The 9,777-nt window shown below is 48.8% G+C and overlaps 1 protein-coding gene across 1 annotated transcript in view; it reads right to left on the reverse strand.

The window, feature by feature from the left end:
* Window positions 1-7,509, reverse strand: part of LOC108546399 (protein Tob1) — a 140,744-nt gene extending 133,235 nt beyond the window's left edge. The window contains exon 1 of the mRNA XM_017898464.1: window positions 6,913-7,509. The gene's annotated coding sequence lies outside the window, so the exon portion shown is untranslated. The remainder of the gene's footprint in view (window positions 1-6,912) is intronic.
* Window positions 7,510-9,777: the final 2,268 nt, after the last annotated feature.

A 9,777-nucleotide genomic window follows, 5' to 3' on the forward strand; every position in this document is an offset into this window, starting at 1 on the left:
AAAAGTCATTTAATTAAAAAATTATAATAATAAAATTATTGGCAATAATTTGACTACCAAACACTGACAAATTTGTCAAAAAATTTCCGATTCATTGCTCCCCGCATTCCCAAAATTTCTACAAAATCCAGCGACCCTAAACACCGTTAAAACGCGATTCATCGACAAAGCACACACACCTAAAGACACCGAAAGACACCGAAAGACACCGAAAGACACCGAAAGTCAGCTAGCGTTGGAAAACGGTTAAAGCGAATCATTTCCTTTACGTTTCCGGCCTGGCGATGAACGAAGTCGTCTCGCGAGATGAAAACGGGGTGTTTGCCTAAACGGCGCGGCGCATCGTCGTAATTCACGGCGCGTAATTGGTCGAGGCGGAGTGAAGCGCTCGCGCGGCGACATTCCGCGGCCTTTGGTATGCAAAAATCCGGCAGCGTGGACGCACAAAAGCCAGCCGGGGGTTCTCGGCGGGTGGTTGAAAAATGGGCGCGCAGGGGGTGGGTTTTCGCGGCGGCGAATTGAAATCACGGCTCGCGCGACGACAACGAGCTTTCGGGCAGCGCGCGTTTCCGCGCGAAAATCCAATGGCTGAATCGCGTAATTATCCCCGAAGACGATTAACGACGACGTCGCGACGCCTCCCCTTTGTTCGCGGCCCACCGACCCGGGCCAACTTTCTTCCGTTTTATTCCGGCCTGCTGCCGGTAATTAATCGCCGCTGGTTATTAATTAATTTTCGCGCCGCTCCCACTGGCCGAGGGGAAATGATGTACGACCTTTTTCGAGATGCTACGATCGATTTAGAATTTCTACAGGTTTCCATTTCCTTCCTTCTCTCCTTTCTCTTTTCGCTGCTTTCACCCGACTTTATTTATTTCTCTCATCCTCGGAATTATTCGAAATTAACCCTTTGCGCTCCACGATTTTTTAGCTATAGAAGAGCAGGACTTCGATGATTTTCTACTGTGAAACTGGTGATATTTTTTTTAGCAATAAATAAGAAATAGTATAATAATTGACACGTAGAATTATTTAATTCCGATACCTCGCACATCGTTGCATCATCTTAAATTTGACATATTAATTAATATCGATCTTCGAAATTTTATCGAATGGTGACTAAAGGGCGCCTCTCGAGTGCAAAGGGTTAAATGTTTTCGCAATATTTTCTCCGTTTAATTTCCCCCATTTTTGTTAGGTTTGAAACTATTTTTACTTTGATTCCTTTAATTCCTCTGGCTTTGTTCCTCGATTCGATGGAACCTCGATCGAGGTTTCGAAAAGTCGATATATTCGAAAATTTGAACGAGGAAAGCGACTGCTGGTCCTGTTCGGGATCGTAAATTTCGCGTGACAGTAATTCGTGGATGATTCCACGAAGAAAGAAATTTATCTTCGTGGACGAAGGAAGTCGATACGTTTTATTCGTGTTCGTTCGACGTTGAATGGCGTCGAGTGAAAGTTCTTTCTCTTTCTCATTTAACGCGACCGTTTTCTGCGTCTTTTTGTCGCGAGCATTGTTCGAAAGCGCGATTCTGTAACGTGTCTTTTGGCGTCCGTGTAATTTGCATGGGAATAAAATCGGCAGCTTTCGTCTCGGATTATTTTGCAGCTTGATACAGCGAGAGGATCAAATCGATGAATAATTCTCGATCCCGTTAAAGACCGTGAATTTTGTCTGGCAGTAACTCACGGATAATTCCGTGGCAAAGGGAATTTATCTGCGCCGATAAATGATGCTAATACGATGAGCACGACGAGGAGTAGCGTCGTAAAAATTTATAACAAACATTGGAAACAGGTTTGCGGACATAAATTCGCGATACTCTGTCGAGAGGTGTACTATTTAATTTAATATCGGCGGTGCCTGATTGAGCTATCTCTTGCAAGAATTACTATCATCATCCCGATCATTACACGCGGCGTAAATTACGCGCGTGCGTCGCAAATAAACCGATATTTTCCCTCGAATTTAATCGCATTTCAAATTATCCTTTACAACTCGCCACCGTGATCGGAGTGCCTGAAACGGCCGAGCACCCGAAACGAGCCAAGCATTTAAATCCCCTATTTAAATGCTGCACGTGGACGTGTTAAATAACGCGCCATATCCCCGCCTTGATAACGTAATAACTCAGCGAGTAATAAACAGAAAATTACGGAAGTTAAATCGTTGCCATGGCTACTAATGCCTCGAGAAGAATTCGCCGTCCGCCATTTCTTCGTTGCTGCGGAAAAATCTGTCGTTGGAAAAATCATTGGGAATTCTGCTGCACCGAAGTGTATATCATTGGTAGATTGATCGAACGATTACGTCGCTGGGTTTGACTCGAACGTTTATAACGTGACTCGAGATTCTCGCAAATTGCACCTTTGCTGTAAGTATACGGGGCGAGGCTCGAGAAACGCGGATATTCCTGTAATTATTAATTGCGCGGGGAATTAATGTCGATATACAACGTGGTGCCATTATGTAGAAGCATCGATGATTCGTAATTTATTACTTATTATAGCTTTATCTTCATCGATGAAGACGAAGAAAATAGAAGCTATAAATCAGTCGAATTGGCGAACTGAAAGTGGACTCAAAGTGGAATTAACCCCTAGTGTTGGGGAATTTAAATTTCCCGCCCTCGGTTTATCAGTAATGCTCGTAATTAGGGACACTCTGTGATCGCTAGCAAAATAAATTAACAGTCGTCTTCACGGTATTGCGATCGACCAATGAGAAAACAGACGCAGCTTTATGAACTTCCAGAATGTCCTACAAAATCTTATCATTCTGTCACTCATCCTGTGTCAATCGTTCTGTGAAAATTATAACACCTTTGTTTCCTTCGAAACGAGAAAATAAGTACGCACAAAGCTTCCTAATTAACCAAACATACTCCAAATTTCTAAATACCCAATTTTCTCAGCCGGAAATTTGACACTATTTAGTCTCCTACAGACTGGAACCACGCAACTGTCAATGCCTTATACCTCCCCATCCACGGGGAAAATAAAAATAAAAATAAAAATAGGAAATGGAAGTTACCTCAAAAATCTCGAATTCCTCAACTCAGGGAAATCATCTAAGATCCTCCATAACCTCTTACTCCGACGAAATTCGAATCATCCCGACTCATTCGTAGGTAAGAATCGTCAAGTGACAGGAACTTTCACGCGGCGTGTCTGTCTTTTTATTTACACGCTTCATTAAACAGCTCGCGGCCGCGAAAAGAAAAGCATCGGGGCAGAGACGAGCACGCGAGTTCGCGTAATCGTTGGGCCATAAATCGCACCGGATGAATAATCGACGGAAGGATCGCGAACGCGATCGACTCCGACCCGAGGAGACTCCTCCGGTCCTTTCTTGAGCGAAGTCGGGGGGCCGAATCGCGGGATACACGCGAGGCGTTTTGCAAACTTAATTGGCGGCCCCGCGCGGTAGATCCACGCCGGTAGATTGCATTCTATTGCCGAAAGATGCAAACGGAGATCGACTTTCCATTTCGTTTCGCAACGGGGGCTGGCTGGCAGGCTGGCTGGCTTGTTTCGGCTATCGATCCGGCCGATCGCGATATCGATTCGCAAGGATTCCGCGGTCCCCGATGTTGCGACATCGGTCGCGCAGCTGGCCGATATATTTAAGCGAGTTGGTCTATTGGTAAACGAGCCGGAATCTGGGCCAGTTACAACACCTGCCACGCTGAATCGCGCCGAATGCCAAATCCCGCGACCACGACCCGTTCTCGCAGTTGCCGCGGCAGGAGTACTCTGCTCGGGACCGGGTCGAGTGACACGTTTTGCGTGTTGGGGATACTGGGAAGGCGAGAAATGGGGGAATATGATCGAAGTCGCGTATCCTGGGGATACCTAACTGGGGAATAATGTTTCACGAGAGACACGTGGTCATCGAATGAAACTCCTATAATAATTTAAAGGCAAATGAACCTTTTATGGCGCCACATGCAATTAACCCTTATTGCTCACCTCTCACGTGACAACAGTACTTTGTCACTACTATTGTACATCACGTGAGAGACCTCTCACGTGACAAGACGGAAATTTTTCGCATATTTACTGAAACCAGCTATAACCCAGTGAGATTCGCGTATGAAAGCCTGGCGTCCGATAAGGGGGTTAATTTATTATTTATTATACATCACAGCGTGGTATTTATTTACGAATTACTGGAAAAATATTTCTATATTTTTGCAAATTTCGGACGCGAAGTTGTCTCTCGACGAAAGTGACAGTCGAAAGGTAGCGAGAGTGAAAGTTTGACCGTTGTTTAAACAATTTCTCGTCTCACAGCGAGCTATTTATTTACGTACTGTTTGCATGCATCTGCCCGTAGATTTATCTGTCTCGCAACCTTGCAGTTTCCATCAAAATCGCAGACGATCAAATAAAACTCGTACGTAAACGGGCGTGCAAGGGGTGAGATCGACGATGTCACGATTAGCGTTGAAAGCCAACGTGTCGAGTTTGAATCGCGTGATGGATGATTACACTGCTCCGCGGTGCGTACTGCTGTGGGTTCATTTGTGACCCTGTTGCAAAATTCGTGAGTTATCCCGCAGCTTGCTAGTTTCGGGAATGGATCTATTAAGTGGAGCTCCTGTAATCGTTTGTTTTTCGGAAGGCAGAAATTGAAATTAAATTGAAATGAAAACGTGAATGGAGTATGCACCGCTTAATCCGGCGCGGGAGTTTCCACATCGATTCGACTTCCCACTACGTCCTGTTTCGCGAAAAATATTTACAACTATCGATCACGTGAAATGGTCACGATAGTTGGCTCGCATAGTCGTCACATGTAAACGCGTGTAGAGCGTGTTAAATATTCGAGAATGAAAACGGGAAAAAAGTGAAAAAAGTCGTAATTCGTTATAATGTATGCACTGGATGGAAGAAAACAGGGAGAAACCGAGTAGAACACCGTGTTTCCGATATTCTTATCGATCAAAACTGTTATACAATTTGCACAGGGTTGCATAATATTTACAACCCTGAATTAAATTAAATTCTCAGTGCATAAATAGAAGTCACGCAACTAACCAATCTCGACGCCATATATTTAATCCTGTAAGTCCCCCGACACTGCTGCGAGAATTATCGCGAGAAAATCGTTCCAAATTTGCAAAAACCTGCCACTCGTTTCGCCTTATAAGAAGAAAAAGGAAAAAATTGGAAGATAAACATTTTCGAACGCGAAAACCCACGCGTGAGCCAATATTTATCTCCAAATTTAAACTCTTTACCGAACCCCGAGCGAACGAATAAATATAAATTTCATAAATTTCGCGGAAATGTCGAGAAAGATGGAAAATTCGGTCGCGGCGTGTTGCACGATTCTCGAAGCTCGAGGTGCAGATACCGGTCGAAAAAGGAGGAAATACTGGCTCATGCATTCGGTTATATACTCAACTGTCGTGCAACGTGATACATATGTACGTACCCCTTTTATCAATAACGTTACGTGGTGTACATTGATTTAAAGCCGCACGGTTATGCAGGCACCGAGGAACGGTTTACTCGCGAACAATGTAAACTGCACACGATACAAATTACAGCTGTCAACGGAGCCACTCGTGGAGCACAAATGACGAACCGATCTTCACGCCTACTCGACCGTAAGTCAATATTTACGAGCCGCTTAATGCGAAAGGGTGAGACGCGTACGAGGATGGAAAATTCCCCTTGGCTTTGTTCCCCTTGAAAGCTGAATGGTTTCGTCGGTAAATAATCCTTCTCAACGGATTTCCATGGTCCCATGTCCGGGCAGACCTTCGTTAAGAACGTAGATCACGCTCTGACAGGAAAGAATTTTTGAAACGGAAAAGAAACGAAGAATAGCGAACCAAGAGTCCTCGAGATGAAGAATCAACCCTCTCTAAATTTTCATTTCGGTCATACGATACCGTACCCGTGTTTCCGTGATCGACGACTATATTTCGAATAGAATTCGGGAGAAGATTCGGGTTGGAACATCACGTGATTCTAATTGCCTAGAGATCGCTATCAAACGAGTCCCGAAGCACTTCGAGTGACAGCTTGTTCCCTCTGAACCTAAGAGTACCCCGGATAGATGCGTCCTTATTGTCGTCTCCATGTCACTGAAGAAATCTCACGAGTAAGGTTGCACGAACGAAGAACAGCTGTATTGCACGACGAACAGAACAAAGAGGAGACCGATAAATGTGTGGTTTATCTATGGAATTGAGCAAGAAATGGGAAAATAAAGCACTACGTTAGACAGTCGCGTGGAGAAGCTCACAGAACGTGTCACCAAAACGTAAAGAAAGATCCTCGGTTTGATCCGATGTATCCAAACTGGATGGACCAAAGAGGTCCTACCCCGAATCGGGGCCACCAGGTCCGCCATGTGCAAATTGCCTCGAATACTTCATGTTTATCCACTCTAATTACCGTTTCACTAGGTGTTCCTGGAACAATTGCTCACGGTCTGGACGACCGTTTCCGGTTTCACTGCGAGTTCACCCCCCAGCGCTTACGCGGCGACCCCTTTCAGCGTGTTCTCGCGGGAGAAGCGTGCAACTCGCGTCTTTAAAGAGGCACACTCACTCGCCACGGCTGTCTCGTCGCGTACTTGGACGATACCGTTCGAACCTCAGCGAAGAGGCATCACTGACAACGAGACCATCGGCGAACACTCGCGTCGCGACACGTCGACTCTCGATTTCCGCTCGGATCGGTCTCGTCTCGCCTACCTGTCTGCGACGCCAGTTTTGGCTTCTTCCGCCGCTACGACCGCCTAAAGCAAGCACACGCAGCCACACACGCACACGCACACGCACACACACACAGACACACGCACACAAACAGAGAGAGATCGGTAGACGTAGACGGGTACGCAGCGCGACGAGCGTGCACCGCACACGTGCCGCGCGTTCGGATACACACCTGCACGTGTTACTCCTCGATGACGAAGGTCCGGGTACGAAACGCAGGATCGTGCACCTGCTCGCACCGCGTGTATCTCTCCCGTCCCGTATCCCTTTTCACTCCGTCGCGATCGCGCGTGCCCGATTACGCGATTCCGTCCTCGCACTGCTCCAACACCCGCGTCCTTTATCCCTCTTTTATCCTCCTTCCGTGCGATCCTCTACTGTTCCCGATGATCTCCCGATGATCTCCCGATGATCTGCCGATGATGGTCCGTTTGCGCGCGAGGGTTGCGTGTGCCGGCGGGTGGTGTGTGCACGGGCTTCGTATATGCGTTCGTGTGCGTGTCAGGGGTTGGTGGCGTGAACGCTGTTGGGTCACCAGTGTGTATATCTCTCCCTCTCTGCCCTCTACGTATATATATATGGGCTCGTGTATATATACATGTAGGATGCGCGCGTGTGTAACGACGACGTGCCGCCGCGACTACAGGTCTGTCAGATCGGACGCGCGTCGACGCTGATTACGGCGAGAACGTGATACAACAAGCGAGGAACGGTAACACACTGCTCGGTGTACCAGCGGAGACTGCCGGGTCCCCCACGGTCTCGCCGAGTGCTGGCCGCTATAGTGGAAAGATATATAGCGTACTCGTAGCGTGTGTATACGCCGCGCTGCTGGATCCTCAACGCGGGTCGTGGAGGGGTCGATCGGGACGGTCGGGGAGTACTACGGCTCGCGATGGTGGGACCGAGATCCATTCGAGGGGGAGGGAGAGCGAACGAGTTGACGCGGCGTGGCGGGAAGCGAGACGGGAAGCGAGTCGCGAAACGTGGAGGGGAGGTCGCACGCTCTAGGCGCTATGACGTAACTCGAGTCATCCTGGATGTACGTGTCGCGACTGGAGGGGAGACGACGGAGAAGCGACGGTGGCGCTGGCCGAGAGTGGGGATAGCGGGTCGCGCGGTGGGGACAGAGTGCAAGGGCGCGATGGTGGGGAGCAGTGAACGGAAGGAGGGGAGGATGGCGGTCATTAGTGCTACTGGGACACGGAAGCGAATCCTCGCAACCCTCCCAGTCCCGCTGTGCGGCCCGTTTCACGACCCGGCACCAGTAACCACCCACTCTTTTCTATTTTCCTCTCGGTCCCTCTGTCGACTCTCTCGCACTCCCTGTATGTATTTTCCGCGCTCTTTCTTCTCTTTCTTTCCTCGTGTCTCCGCTCGTCTTGCTCCTCGCTCCGTTCCCCGTCGCGCGATGCCTCTCGCGTCCGTGTATTATCTATATAACGCGCGGCCCGGGGGTGCGCCTGCACTATGCTGCATACAACCCCCTTTTGCAGAGCTCCGTGCCGGCTACGAGTACATCCGCGAACGCGATTAGGCCGCGCTCGCGACCTCGTCCTTGCCAGCCAGCCAAGATCGGGGCCGTTCCGTTGCCTCGCGCTCTCGTACCTGTTCGCTCGTTTGCTCGCTCGCGCCGTTTCTTTCAAACGATACGCTTCCGCGGAACGCGATGCGTTGACCCTCTCGCGGTCCACGGCTACGAGGCTGGGCGAGCTTCGCCAGGGATCCAGACGGGTCACGCTCAAGACGAAACCGCTCCGCTGAAGCGATCACGCGTAACGTAGAGTCGTAGAAACGGGCCTCGATTTCTGAAATTGATATTACCGAGCAAATTATTGCCGCGACGAAGAGAAGAAATAGGTCATGCGATTAATCGGACGCAAGCACTGGTCGCACCGCGTTAAAACGCTTAACATCCCCCTTCTTAAAGCGGCGAAACAACAGCTGCATTTTCCCCTAACCAAGATTCAGCCCCTATTACTATAATGTGCCGTGTAGCCTCGGCTGCATTTTACGGAAGCGAGATAAAAACGGTCGCAGCGGGTCGGTTGATACTCCGGCTCGATAATAGCTCGGTGGCGGGATTTTCATAAGCAGATGCAGGGCGGTGGAGGATATTTGCGTGGGTGGCGGGGATCGATAGGAAGCCGGTCGACGTGGGATTTAAAGGCCCGTAATTGATTTCCTGGCGGCGGTCGCTGGAATTCCAGGCTGCACGCGCCCTTTACCCTTTCGGCCCGGCTTGCTTCGGCCTACGCGTGCTTTGGGCGTGGCGAGGTATCCTCGCGACCGATGAAAATCCCGTGGAAGATCCCTGTCGAAGGTCAAACGATGTCCATGCGCCCGTCTCGCAGCAACGGAAAGACAATCGGGTATCAAAGCGCTCCAGCGGCAGCCGAATGTACACCGAGCAATATCGATCAGCTAAACCGGTGTGTACTGAACTTTGACATTTGCCAGAACCCGGCGAAAATGCGGCACGTACTCTCTCGGAGCGCCGGAGTCTCGTTTTACGCGGAGATTTAGATCGCAGGGGTGGTTGTTCAAGGAGCACGAGACCGTAGACGTTCTGTGATTCGCGCTCGGTCCTCTGGGATTTGAAGCTCCGAGCTGCACCGCTATCGTGCTCGCGTGTAAGTAAAAGGATTTTTTCGTGTAAGGTAATAGCTTGCCGGATATAGGGTATCGAGCAAGACGCTTCGATTTTTCTTTCATCCCTTCGCTAGCCGGATTAAAGATTTAACCCTTGCGCTCTAGAGGCGACTCTCAGTCGCCGCTTGTTTTCATGCGGCAACTGCAAGACAAATGGACGCCCACTCTAACCGATGTCACATACAGGGTGCGTCGAAAATAATCTCCGATGAATATATATCCTACGTATCTTCCACTTATAAAATATCCTAGATACAGCTAAGTTACTAATTCGAAACTAGGGCTAATTAAGACTAGGAAAGCTCAAACTGTGTCCCATTAAATATTATTCAGAGGGAAATGATTATTAAGATATAATTCGGCTCCCGATGACCCGGAGCTCTGC

This window comes from Eufriesea mexicana, unplaced genomic scaffold (assembly GCF_001483705.2).
Source record: "Eufriesea mexicana isolate 0111107269 unplaced genomic scaffold, ASM148370v2 scaffold4744748185, whole genome shotgun sequence".
Classification (NCBI taxonomy): Eukaryota; Metazoa; Arthropoda; class Insecta; order Hymenoptera; family Apidae; genus Eufriesea; species Eufriesea mexicana.